Source organism: Silene latifolia, chromosome Y (genome assembly GCF_048544455.1).
Source record: "Silene latifolia isolate original U9 population chromosome Y, ASM4854445v1, whole genome shotgun sequence".
Taxonomy (NCBI): domain Eukaryota; kingdom Viridiplantae; phylum Streptophyta; class Magnoliopsida; order Caryophyllales; family Caryophyllaceae; genus Silene; species Silene latifolia.
This window is the reverse complement of record NC_133538.1, coordinates 405,020,329-405,034,326: the sequence shown is the minus strand read 5'-3', so window position 1 is coordinate 405,034,326 and position 13,998 is coordinate 405,020,329. Positions and strand designations below refer to the sequence as shown.

General features: G+C 38.0%; 1 long non-coding RNA gene across 1 annotated transcript; it reads right to left on the bottom strand.

The window, feature by feature from the left end:
- Positions 1–528: 528 nt before the first annotated feature.
- On the bottom strand, positions 529–2,674 carry LOC141626291 (uncharacterized). The gene is made up of 3 exons (XR_012535897.1): positions 2,621–2,674; positions 2,413–2,522; positions 529–627 (listed from the first exon to the last, which is right to left on the bottom strand). It is a non-coding gene; the product is annotated as an uncharacterized LOC141626291 (long non-coding RNA).
- Between the last annotated feature and the right edge of the window lie 11,324 nt (positions 2,675–13,998).

The following is a 13,998-nucleotide window of genomic DNA, read 5'->3' as shown; positions in this document are numbered from 1 at the left end:
GTTGCATAAGTGGTCGATCGACCATATCAACCAGTCGATCGGCTAAAGGTCCAGAATATCAGAAGCTTCTGACTTAAAATAAAACTTGCACGTCAGCTCATGTGGTCGATCGACCATGGACCTCAGTCGATCGACTGACTGCTCTTCCTACAGTAAACTGTTCAGCAATCTGACAATCTATAGACCATGTAGGTCAGTCTATAGACCAAGTCAGCTGGTAATCCGATTCTGAATCTCTCGCAAATCTATCTTTCAGGCCTTGCTTGTGACACCCTCATTTATTGCGGAAAAGTAAACACATAATTCTAGATAAAAACTGCATGGATATGTTTGTAATAGGTTCATTTGAGTAAAAACCTGTAATTTTTAAAACCTGAACCTGTTATAAAAATATCCAAATGGGAAGGTGTCAAACATGCAAGGTCCAAAATACACCTCACAAATAAAACATCGCTAAAGTCGCGAAATAAAGTTATACAACCCAAGTATGAAAAAGGGAGACATATGTCTCTAAATAGTATATGACGTAAAAAGTGTTTAAGGGTCACAATAAAATAAAGCCAATCTAGGTCCCAAGGTTACTTTGCTCGCTAGCTCGTCCATGTACCTCATATATGCATCACCTACCTGTCAATCGCATTTTATACAAATACGAAAGCCACAGTCAGTGGGGGAGTAACTCCGAGTTCTCCCAGCAACGAAATGTCATAATTAATATAACATGTAAACATAAGAATATGAATATGAATAACACATAGCCTTAGCATATAGATGCTAGACAATCGTTCTTATCATGTGAACAACAATATAACAACACATAGTCCTAGCATGTTAATACTAGCCCGACTCATACTACACTATCATGTGAATCACATAACATCCAGGAATCCAAACTCTATCAACCATAGCCGGCTTGCATCTCACCTTCTATGATTCATAGAATCATCAAATAAGAAAGGACAATATATCTAGAGACAGGCATAAGTTCCTAGTACAGTCAATAGTCACTCTGTAACTCGAGTCTATACCACGAGGTAAGGTAAACACCCTAGTCCTAAACCTGCGCAGACCTAGCGACATGCGGAAAATAACGCATCCAAGACCCATGATGACACACATGAGTACCCCTAAGGAGTCCACCAAAGGGTTGGCTAGTACTTAAGCTGACCACATACTTCTAAGAGTACGTCAGGAGGTCATGCCATAACTTGGATATAAGCCCACCAAGCTATAACACAAAGGGTATTAAGCCGCAAACATACACTCGTCAAAGACTATAAGGGCCTATCTATGACGAAGGCCGAAATACTCACCTAGGACCTAGTCCCAGCTTGAATACTTTAGCCCACTCCACACAAGACAAGTAGAACACCCAATTAACCATAAGAGGGACAAAGAGTCCAAACTTGCACACACAAATGATCATACACACCCTAGCATATGAAAGGTTACGCAAGAGCACATTCAGCTGACAATCCAACAATATCTCCAATATCAAATATAATCCAAATTCCAACTAACCAACAGTACCATAATCTATGAGAACAAGTTAAAATGGCAAAGAGGCAACAAGACTCAAGCATAAGGCATCCAAAGCATCCAACAACCAACATATGAAATGATAATTACAAATATCAAGGCATAAACATAAAACATCCAATAACAACCAATCTAACCTCAAAGACAAACCCTCGACCCGAGTCCCGCGACGGGTCATCGGTCAAATCGAGGCTGACCGGTTTAAATCTAGTTTGACCAAACTCATTCGGTCAATCTGGCCCAGCTCAGAGTCTTGGCCTACTTTGGCCCAAATCACAAAATTCATCACAATATCATTCTCATGCTATTTCCAATTTCTATCATGTGAACACTATCAACATAAAGAAAACATTCTAACTTACAAAATAACTAATTCCCCAAAATTCTCGCATAATAAAATAGCATAAATAACCGTCTCACACAAGGGTAAACTTTTCTATAAATTTTAATCGATAAAACGACGCCATTTACTCATACGGACTCCGAATTGAGTGATTCAAGTGGCTAAACCACCTAATTTTTCGATGCCGTTCAATCTGTCATATTTTTGGAAACATTGGAAACCGTCTCGGTCCGGTACTGACGCGTTCCAGCCAACACGCGGACTTGTCACAACACATAATTCCTCATCCAAATTTGTTCCAAACAATAATATACAAATAGGTAACATAAATTAAACATAAGCATACTCATCTTACTCCATTCATTCATTTATCAACAAGATCGTCTCAAACAACAACAAACAACAACAAACGACAACAAACAACAACAAACGACAACAAACAACAACAAACAACAAACAACAAACAACAACAAACAACAAATATAACTACTAATGTGACATTAATTCGTCGAGTAACTCGGAATAGTTACCTTAAGCTAGCAAAGAGACAAGTAATAACTTGAGAAAGCTTCTAAAACCCAAAATTACTCTTCATCTTCAACAACATATGAGTCACCTAACTCATCTTCAAATTCTTCACCTATAAGAACAACAAAAACACAATTATTAAGCTTAAATTCGAAACCCTAAAAAAAAGTGTCTTAAACAAAAATTGGGGGAAATGAAAATAAAGCTTACTAGTAGATGAGGATTGAAGAGAGGATTCCAAATATATAATTTTTATGAGATTTGGTGGAGAAATGAAGGATTTATGGTGGATTTAGGGATTGTAAGGAGGATTTTTAGTGGCTTTTTGGTGTTTGAGAGAAGGAGAAGATAGTTTGAGTTATGGAGGAAATGAAAATTGGAAGAGGGGACAAATGGAGGATAGGTGGCCAGCCAAAAGGCATGGGGAGATGGGTCATTTGTTTACGTTTTGGTTCGTTTCGACGGAAATTAGAAATATTCGTCGAATACGATTTCCGAGAAAATTAAAGTTCTTAAACACGATTTTACTAAAAGATTAAGTACTCATATGCCCAATATCCAAACTCGTTTACCCAACGACCGTAAGAAATGGGAAAATCCCAATTTTACGACTTTTATCCGAAATCTATTTTATCAAAGGAAAAGGTTTAAATATAGTTTAAATCACTTTTAAACATTTCTAAACTATCAAAAATGATTACATTTCTTCAAAATAAAATAAGGTTATATTTTATCAAATAAATTTTATTTCAAATAAATTAATATTAAATTAAAATAGATTAAAATATTACTCTTAAAATATAATAAAGGTCTTCAAATTTACGGGGTGTTACAATCATCCCTCCTTTTAAGAAGTTTCGTCCCCAAAACTTAGAAGAAGGAACATTGTATATATGTAGGTCTATCTCTTTAAAATCAAGTAATGTGATACTACGAGTGTTTTAAGTTATTATTGTGATACCTTGTTATAAGATTGGCATGATTGATAATCATAAAATGAATAATTGTATTGGATGATGCTTAGTTATGAGAATGTCTATGTGTGTTGTGGTAGTAGTTGTGGGCGAACTTCGGGACGAAGTTCATTTTAAGAGGGGAAGACTGTAATACTCCGTATTTTGATAATAATTTATGAAAGTAATTTATGTAATTTAATAATTGATTAAAGACATTTCTAATAGTAATTATAATAAGACGTTAATTAAATAATAAATTCATAATGCAAGTCGGGAATTGGGTTTAGCTAATATTTAGCATTGGGCCGTGTGCCATTGTTGTTTGGGCCGAAACTTATTAAGTTGGTATGAGTGTAATCGGGATTTGTAGCGGGAATTAATAATAATATAATAAGGAAATAATAATATATAAAGGTAATTATAATTATAATAATAAAAATAAAGTTATGGCAATAATAAATTAGTAAATATTATACGAGGAAATCCTAGTTACGGTAAGATTAATAATATATGATAATAATAATAATAATAATATAATGGCAATTATTAATAATGGTAATTCCTATACTAATTAGAATAAGGTAAGTCATAATAGTTTCCTAATTGACCTCGTATTCTCTAAATCTTACACTATAAATACCATGATAAATCTGAAAATATAATTTATAATTCACAATTCACAAAGAAGAATAAAGAGCTTTTGGAGACGGAATTAGCAAGCGATATTAATAGGTAACAACTCCTAATCTCGTTTTATTTTCTTATACAGCTGAATGTCAGACGATCTTAAGACACTTAGAAACTGACCCAAACCTTGACGGAATGAGACCAAACTTTGGGAGGTGGTTCGTGGGGTTGCAAGGGTTGGAATGGGTGTGGTGGTGGTGTCTAGGAAGGCCTAGGGTGGCGGTGGCAGGTGGCTAAAGGTGGCTGGTCAGGGAGGTGTTGCGAGTTGGTCGTGGGGTTTGGGATGGGTAATTGAACCCTCTAATGGTCGAGTCTTAACCTGGGCATGGTAGGGTTGTGATGGGGGGAGGTATTCGACCACTTTGGTGGTGTCTTGGTGGCCGGAGATGGTGTTTTGCAGCGGTGGTGGCCGGAAAAACGTGAGAACAGGGGAGGGGTTTTATGGGGATTGTTGGTGTCGTTCTAGGTGGTTGTGAGCTGCCGTGAGTGGTCGGGGTCAGTGGTGGGACCACCGTGGGTCAAGGGAGACCACGGTGGTGGCCACTGGTGGTCGTAGGGTGGTGAGAGGAGGTGAATAAGGGTGTAGTGTTGATTGTGTCGAGTTTTCAAGGGGGCTGTTAGGGCGGGGTGTCTGGGGGCTGTTGGTGGCGGTTTCAGTGGTGGCTTTGGTCCCTGGTGTTCGTCGTGGTGTGGACTAGGAGGTGGCAGGTTTGGTCGGGGCTGATGGTGGTCAAGGAAGTCGTGAAAGACGGGTTTAGGAAGGGTAGTGAACAACGGTTTCGACGCGATTGTATATGGTTTGTGTTGGGGGTTCTCACGGGGTTTTCATGGGATTTGGGTTTTTGGTTTATTTAGTTTTAAGACGGGTTAACTCGGGTATCAATAAGTAATCGGGTTTTGACTTTAATAAACGGGTTTTTGAATTATATTATACGAGATTATAATTGACGTAATTAATTAATTTATAATAAGTGAATCGAGTTTTAATAATCGTAAACCTTTAATAATTATAATAAATAATTAATTTGAATAAATAAATAAAAGGAGTAAATAACTAAATATATAATTGAATTGAATTATGATATTTTGATTAGGTTGATTCGTGAAGAAATTATAATCGGGTCGGATTGCTTTAATTATTTGGATTGCTTAAGCTGCTTAATTGGAATCGCTTGCCAGGTAGGGATAATCCTACTCAACTCGACTTTTAATTATCTATGTTTGGTATGGTGGATTACTTACGTTAAAGTGAATTGATCGTATGTGAATTGTGTTGGTTGATATAATCGTAATTGTTGGAAGGGAGATTTATGTTGTATATGTTGGTTGATAATATCGTAATGGTTGGAAGGGTGACTTATGTTGATTCGTGTCGGTTATATTGATGAGGTGAATTGAATTGTTATCGTTGATTGGAATGCGGTTATTATAAAAGCTGTGCGGCAGTCAGTTGTACGTTGTTGAGAGAGTTTGTACACTGGGGTGATGGTAATATGTACGTTGTGAGGGAGGGGTACTATTACATATTGTGGTACGTTGTTAAGGGAGGGGTACCAAAGTAATGTGAGCACGTTGTTAAGGGAGTTGTGCTAAGTAAAGGAAAGGAGCACGTTGTCAGGGGGTTGTGCAATGAAAGTGAATTGAATTGGATTGATAATTGTATGTTCTTGTTGTTTAGTTTTATTTCTACTCGACCTCGCGGTTGATTGTGTATTCGTGAACACCTGCGGTGAACCGTTTTATGGGGAGCAGATTTGACAGGTACCAAAGATTAGCTGATTTGGGAGCATTTGGATGAGAGCCAAACTTGGAACCTTAGATGAAGTCTAGATCACATATATAGTTATATCACTTATTTAATTTCCGCTGCGAGTTGTATCAATTTTTATATTAAGTTTTAGTTGGATAATTTGTAATAAACATGTAATCATTAAAGTTTTAATTTAAAGTACTTTGGTATTGTTGTACTTTGTTATTCACTACCTCGGGAAACCGAGATGGTAACAGTCCTATTTATTTGGGAATGTCTAGCTAAAGGCTCCTGAATAAATGGGGGTGTTACAAGTAAACAAAATCTTCAAAATATGAACGTATGAAATATAAGTGTCTTTTCAATGGAACGGAAAATCCTCGTCGGCCGTTCAAGAACATCAACATTCCAAATCAAAGACATAAAAATATATATTTTTACACCAACAAATCAGAAAACCAATTATCAGACGTCTCCAATAACGAGCTTTACCACTCATTGACGTTAAAACCAGTGGAAAACAGTAAAACATTTTCAAAAATCTTTAGTTCGAAACTCTATAAAAAGGATAATAACTCCACTAGCTATGACCAAACTCTAACTACGACTTTTAAACAACTAAGCAAGGACTACTAACGCGGAGGGTATTTAAGAAAAGGAGAGGAAACACTCGAAAGGATAGCTAAACTCACAAGAATTGGTAAAGGAACGGAAAGTACCTCACGAGAAGAGTTTGGGATATCTAGCTAACATAGAAGATTCAGGCTCCCAAGTTTCTTCTTCGACATTTCCACAACGCCAAAGGATACGAACTAGGGGCACAACTTTGTTTCTAAGTTGCTTGCTTGCTCTTTGGAGGATTCGGATCGGCCTTTCTTCCAAAGCCAAGTTGGGTTCCAAATCTGGGATTTCTTCTTGAATAACATGGCTCGGATCACTAATGTACTTCCTCAACTGAGATACATGGAAGACATTATGAACCTTGCTCAAATTCGGGGGCAACTCCAAACGGTAAGCAACGGGACCAATCTTCTCAAGTACACGGAAAGGTCCAATGTATTTGGGACTTAGCTTTCCTTTCACACCAAAACGTTTCACCCCTTTCATAGGTGATCTCTTAAGGAACACTCGATCATCAACCTCAAAGGCAAGTGATCGACGACGGACATCGGCATAAGATTTCTGTCGGTCTTGAGCGGTTTTCATACGCTTTCGAATGATCTGAACCTGATTGATGGTGTCAGTCACCAAATCGGGTCCCAACACATGAGCACCTTGGACTTGATCCCAACAAACAGGACTACGGCACTTCCTACCATACAAAGCTTCATAAGGTGACATCTTGATAGAGGAATGATAGCTATTGTTGTAGGAGAATTCGACAAGAGGTAAACATTTCTCCCAAGAAGTGTGGAAGTCTAAAGCACAAGCACGGAGGAGGTCCTCTAAAGTCTGGATAGTCCTCTCAGTCTCTCCATCTGTAGCGGCATGAAAAGCGGTACTCATCAGTAGCTTACTACCCATGGCTTCTTGCAAAGCAGTCCAGAAACGGGAACAGAATCTCGGGTCACGATCTGAAACTATATCCTTAGGCACTCCATGGTAGCGTACTATCTCCTTCACGTAGGCACCAGCTAGGACATCTAAGTTCCATGTCTCCTTGATAGGTATAAATCTAGCACACTTGGTCAATCGATCTACAACTACCCAAACAGCATCTTTTCCGCTAGCAGTCTTAGGTAAAGCCATCACAAAGTCCATGGAAATGGACTCCCACTTCCAAAGGGGAACATCCAAAGGTTGTAGCAAACCTCCGGGTTTCTGATGCTCAACCTTCACTTTCTGACAGGTAAGACACTTGCTAACATACTCTAGGACATCAATCTTCATCCTAGGCCACCAAAACTGTAATCTCAAGTCTTTATACATCTTGTCACCACCAGGATGAATAGAGTAAGGAGAAAGGTGAGCTTCATCAAGGATCTTCTTCCTCAACTCGGCTACCCTCGAAACATACATCCTACCTTGGTAACGAAGGTATCCATCACTATCCACCACACAATCCTTACCTTGCCCTAGTTGGATTTTTGCTTGAATGGACTTGAAAGTAGCATCCTCAGGTAGGCAAGTACGGATCTCACGGTAAAAGTCGGGTTCTGCACTCAAGGCACTAAGATAGTCAAAGCCCTTCCCAACAAGGCTTATCCCTAACTTTTGAAATTTCATGGTAAGTTCATTAGGTAACACATGAATAGTGCTTAAAGAGTGACTAGTCTTCCTACTCAAAGCATCGGCCACCACATTTGCTTTCCCTTCATGATAAATCAACTCGGTATCATAATCACTCACCAACTCTAGCCATCTCCTTTGCCTCATATTCAATTCTTTCTGGGTAAAGATACACCTCAAACTCTTATGATCGGTATAAATGCGGCAATAAACTCCAATAAGGTAACGCCTCCATGTCTTCAAGGCATGTACCACGGCGGCTAATTCAAAATCATGAGCAAGATGAAGTGAGGAAATGAGGTATGAACGGTAACGCTTATGGTCAAAGAAGAAAGGAAATTAGACAACAAGGAAACGCCAGGTACTCAAATCTCAAACAACAACGTCAATCTAAGCGGTTCCGAAAACTTCTTAGCAACAAAACTTATAACCACATCACTCCCAAGGATTTCCTCAAAACGCTCATGTTACTTCATCCTAATCTATTCCGTGAAACAAGATACTCTACTATAAGTGTGATCTCATCACTCCAAATCCTCAAACATCAACAAACAACTTCCACAAGATCAAGGCCAGTGTTTCCAACAAAGTTATGCTCATATCCAACTAGTGTCAACCATGGGTTTCTCAAAATGATAAAATCTTCAATCAAGGGTCCTAATTCCAATCTCTAAATTCCCACATTCTAACACCATAAATTAAAACTATGTCCTTCAACTTAACAATTGGCGTCAACCATACCATTATCCTTTCTAGTTACTAAAACAAGTGCTAAGATTTCCCAACAATGTAGCTTAGTCTCACTCTCATTCCATACCTCAAGTAGTAATTAAGATCACTCACTTAGACCAATTAATAATCCCAAAATTAGTATTTCTCATATGGTAACATATACCTTATAAAACCCTCATATCCAAAGTGATTACGAAAGCCAATCGTAAATTCAACTTACTTACTCTCTCAATCTCACACCTTCGATTCCACCACTCAATTCCACCTAAGTCTTTCCAACATCACAACCTCTTAAAACCAGGGTTATGGGTTAACCACAAACAATCTCCTCAAAAGTCGAATTTTCCAAACCAAGGTCAACGTTCCTCAAAAGAAAGAGTACTATAAAAAAAGGCGTTAAGGTAAGATAAGCAAGGAACAAAGGACAAGTTAGGAGGGTACAAGAGTAACTTTCAAGGAAAGAGAAAAGAGAGTTTAGAAGGAGAATAAGCACCAAGAGATAAAGAATAAGACAAGGTACACAAAGAAAGAGAAACATCTTCGAGGAAGTAGAAGCATTCTTCAAAGGTAAACAAATCTTCAGTCCTCGACAATAGGCACCAAATCTTGATCTTCGCGTTGGTAGGTTTACGGTTACTGATACAAGACACAACAAATATTACATTGCAATCAACAAACATGTTAGAACCTAACAAAGAGCAATTACAAAAAGACTACAACATAAGGTCCTAAGTCTACTCATCCTATTACCCATCTCTCAATTTTATTATTTGAAGGTCAAGTTATTTATATTGGGGTGCACAAACGTGCGTCGAGAGCAAATATGCTCTGATACCAACTGTGACACCCTCATTTATTGCGGAAAAGTAAACACATAATTCTAGATAAAAACTGCATGGATATGCTTGTAATAGGTTCATTTGGGTAAAAACCTGTAATTTTTAAAACCTGAACCTGTTATAAAAATATCCAAATGGGAAGGTGTCAAACATGCAAGGTCCAAAATACACCTCACAAATAAAACATCGCTAAAGTCGCGAAATAAAGTTATACAACCCAAGTATGAAAAAGGGAGACATATGTCCCTAAATAGTATATGACGTAAAAAGTGTTTAAGGGTCACAATAAAATAAAGCCAATCTAGGTCCCAAGGTTACTTTGCTCGCTAGCTCGTCCATGTACCCCATATATGCATCACCTACCCGTCAATCGCATTTTATACAAATACGAAAGCCACAGTCAATGGGGAGTAACTCCGAATCTTCCCAGCCACGAAATGTCATAATTAATATAACATGTAAACATAAGAATATGAATATGAATAACACATAGCCTTAGCATATAGATGCTAGACAATCGTTCTTATCATGTGAAAAACAATATAACAACACATAGTCCTAGCATGTGAATACTAGACCGACTCATACTACACTATCATGTGAATCACATAACATCCAGGAATCCAAACTCTATCAACCATAGCCGGGTTGCATCTCACCTTCTATGATTCATAGAATCATCAAACAAGAAAGGACAATATATCTAGAGACAGACATAAGTTCCTAGTACAGTCAATAGTCACTCTGTAACTCGAGTCTATACCACGAGATAAGGTAAACACCCTAGTCCTAAACCTGCGCAGACCTAGAGACATGCGGAAAATACTGCATCCAAGACCCATGATCACACACATGAGTACCCCTAAGGAGTCCACCAAAGGGTTGGCTAGTACTTAAGCTGACCACATACTTCTAAGAGTACGTCAGGAGGTCATGCCCTAACTTGGATATAAGCCCACCAAGCTAAGACACAAAGGCTATTAAGCCGCAAACATACACTCGTCAAAGACTATAAGGGCCTATCTATGACGAAGGCCGAAATACTCACCTAGGACCTAGTCCCAGCTTGAATACTTTAGCCCACTCCACACAAGACAAGAAGGACACCCAATTAACCATAAGAGGGGCAAAGAGTCCAAACTTGCACACACAAATGATCATACACACCCTAGCATATAAAAGGTTACGCAAGAGCATATTCAGCTGACAATCCAACAATATCTCCAATATCAAAGATAATCCAAATTCCAGCAAACCAACAGTACCATAATCCATGAGAACAAGCTAAAATGGCAAAGAGGCAACAAGACTCAAGCATAAGGCATCCAAAGCATCCAACAACCAACATGTGAAATGATAATTACAAATATCAAGGCATAAACATAAAACATCCAATAACAACCAATCTAACCTCAAAGACAAACCCTCGACCCGAGTCCCGCGACGGGTAATCGGTCAATTCGAAGCTAACCGGTTTAAACCTAGTTTAACCAAACTCGTTCGGTCAATCTGGCCCAGCTCAGAGTCTTGGCCTACTTTGGCCCAAATCACAAAATTCATCACAATATCATTCTCATGCTATTTCCAATTTCTATCATGTGAACACTATCAACATAAAGAAAACATTCTAACTTACAAAATAACTAATTCCCCAAAATTCTCGCATAATAAAATAGCATAAATAACCGTCTCACACAAGGGTAAACTTTTCTATAAATTTTAATCGATAAAACGACGCCATTTACTCATACGGACTCCGAATTGAGTGATTCAAGTGGCTAAACCACCTAATTTTTCGATGCCGTTCAATCTGTCATATTTTTGGAAACATTGGAAACTGTCTCGGTCCGGTACTGACGCGTTCCAGCCAACACGCGGACTTGTCACAACACATAATTCCTCATCCAAATTTGTTCCAAACAATAATATACAAATGGGTAACATAAATTAAACATAAGCATACTCATCTTACTCCATTCATTCATTTATCAACAAGATCGTCTCAAACAACAACAAACAACAACAAACGACAACAAACGACAACAAACAACAACAAACAACAAACAACAAACAACAAACAACAACAAACAACAAATACAACTACTAATGTGACATTAATTCGTCGAGTAACTCGGAATAGTTACCTTAAGCTAGCAAAGAGACAAGTAATAACTTGAGAAAGCTTCTAAAACCCAAAATTACTCTTCATCTTCAACAACATATGAGTCACCTAACTCATCTTCAAATTCTTCACCTATAAGAACAACAAAAACACAATTATTAAGCTTAAATTCGAAACCCTAAAAAAAAGTGTCTTAAACAAAAATTGGGGGAAATGAAAATAAAGCTTACTAGTAGATGAGGATTGAAGAGAGGATTCCAAATATATAATTTTTATGAGATTTGGTGGAGAAATGAAGGATTTATGGTGGATTTAGGGATTGTAAGGAGGATTTTTAGTGGCTTTTTGGTGTTTGAGAGAAGGAGAAGATAGATTGAGTTATGGAGGAAATGAAAATTGGAAGAGGGGACAAATGGAGGGTAGGTGGCCAGCCAAAAGGCATGGGGAGATGGGTCATTTGTTTACGTTTTGGTTCGTTTCGACGGAAATTAGAAATATTCGTCGAACACGATTTCCGAGAAAATTAAAGTTCTTAAACACGATTTTACTAAAAGATTAAGTACTCATATGCCCAATATCCAAACTCGTTTACCCAACGACCGTAAGAAATGGGAAAATCCCAATTTTACGACTTTTATCCGAAATCTATTTTATCAAAGGAAAAGGTTTAAATATAGTTTAAATCACTTTTAAACATTTCTAAACTATCAAAAATGATTACATTTCTTCAAAATAAAATAAGGTTATATTTTATCAAATAAATTTTATTTCAAATAAATTAATATTAAATTAAAATAGATTAAAATATTACTCTTAAAATATAATAAAGGTCTTCAAATTTACAGGGTGTTACAATCATCCCTCCTTTTAAGAAGTTTCGTCCCCAAAACTTAGAAGAAGGAACATTGTATATATGTAGGTCTATCTCTTTAAAATCAAGTAAACAAAATCTTCAAAATATGAACGTATGAAATATAAGTGTCTTTTCAATGGAACGGAAAATCCTCGTCGGCCGTTCAAGAACATCAACATTCCAAATCAAAGACATAAAAATATATATTTTTACACCAACAAATGAGAAAACCAATTATCATACGTCTCTAATAACGAGCTTTACCACTCATTGACGTTAAAACCAGTGGAAAACAGTAAAACATTTTCAAAAATCTTTAGTTCGAAACTCTATAAAAAGGATAATAACTCCACTAGCTATGACCAAACTCTAACTACGACTTTTAAACAACTAAGCAAGGACTACTAACGCGGAGGGTATTTAAGAGAAGGAGAGGAAACACTCGAAAGGATAGCTAAACTCACAAGAATTGGATAACGGAACGGAAAGTACCTCACGAGAAGAGTTTGGGATATCTAGCTAACATAGAAGATTCAGGCTCCCAAGTTTCTTCTTCGACATTTCCACAACGCCAAAGGATACGAACTAGGGGCACAACTTTGTTTCTAAGTTGCTTGCTTGCTCTTTGGAGGATTCGGATCGGCCTTTCTTCCAAAGCCAAGTTGGGTTCCAAATCTGGGATTTCTTCTTGAATAACATGGCTCGGATCACTAATGTACTTCCTCAACTGAGATACATGGAAGACATTATGAACCTTGCTCAAATTCGGGGGCAACTTCAAACGGTAAGTAACGGGACCAATCTTATCAAGTACACGGAAAGGTCCAATGTATTTGGGACTCAGCTTTCCTTTCACACCAAAATGTTTCACCCCTTTCATAGGTGATCTCTTAAGGAACACTCGATCATCAACCTCAAAGGCAAGTGGCCGACGACGGACATCGGCATAAGATTTCTGTCGGTCTTGAGCGGTTTTCATACGCTCTCGAATGATCTGAACCTGATTGATGGTGTCAGTCACCAAATCGGGTCCCAACACATGAGCATCTTGGACTTGATCCCAACAAACAGGACTACGGCACTTCCTACCGTACAAAGCTTCATAAGGTGACATCTTGATAGAGGAATGATAGCTATTGTTGTAGGAGAATTCGACAAGAGGTAAACATTTCTCCCAAGAAGTGTGGAAGTCTAAAGCACAAGCACGGAGGAGGTCCTCTAAAGTCTGGATAGTCCTCTCAGTCTGTCCATCTGTAGTGGCATGAAAAGCGGTACTCATCAGTAGCTTACTACCCATGGCTTCTTGCAAAGCAGTCCAGAAACGGGAACAGAATCTCGGGTCACGATCTGAAACTATATCCTTAGACACTCCATGGTAGCATACTATCTCCTTCACGTAGGCATCAGCTAGGACATCTAA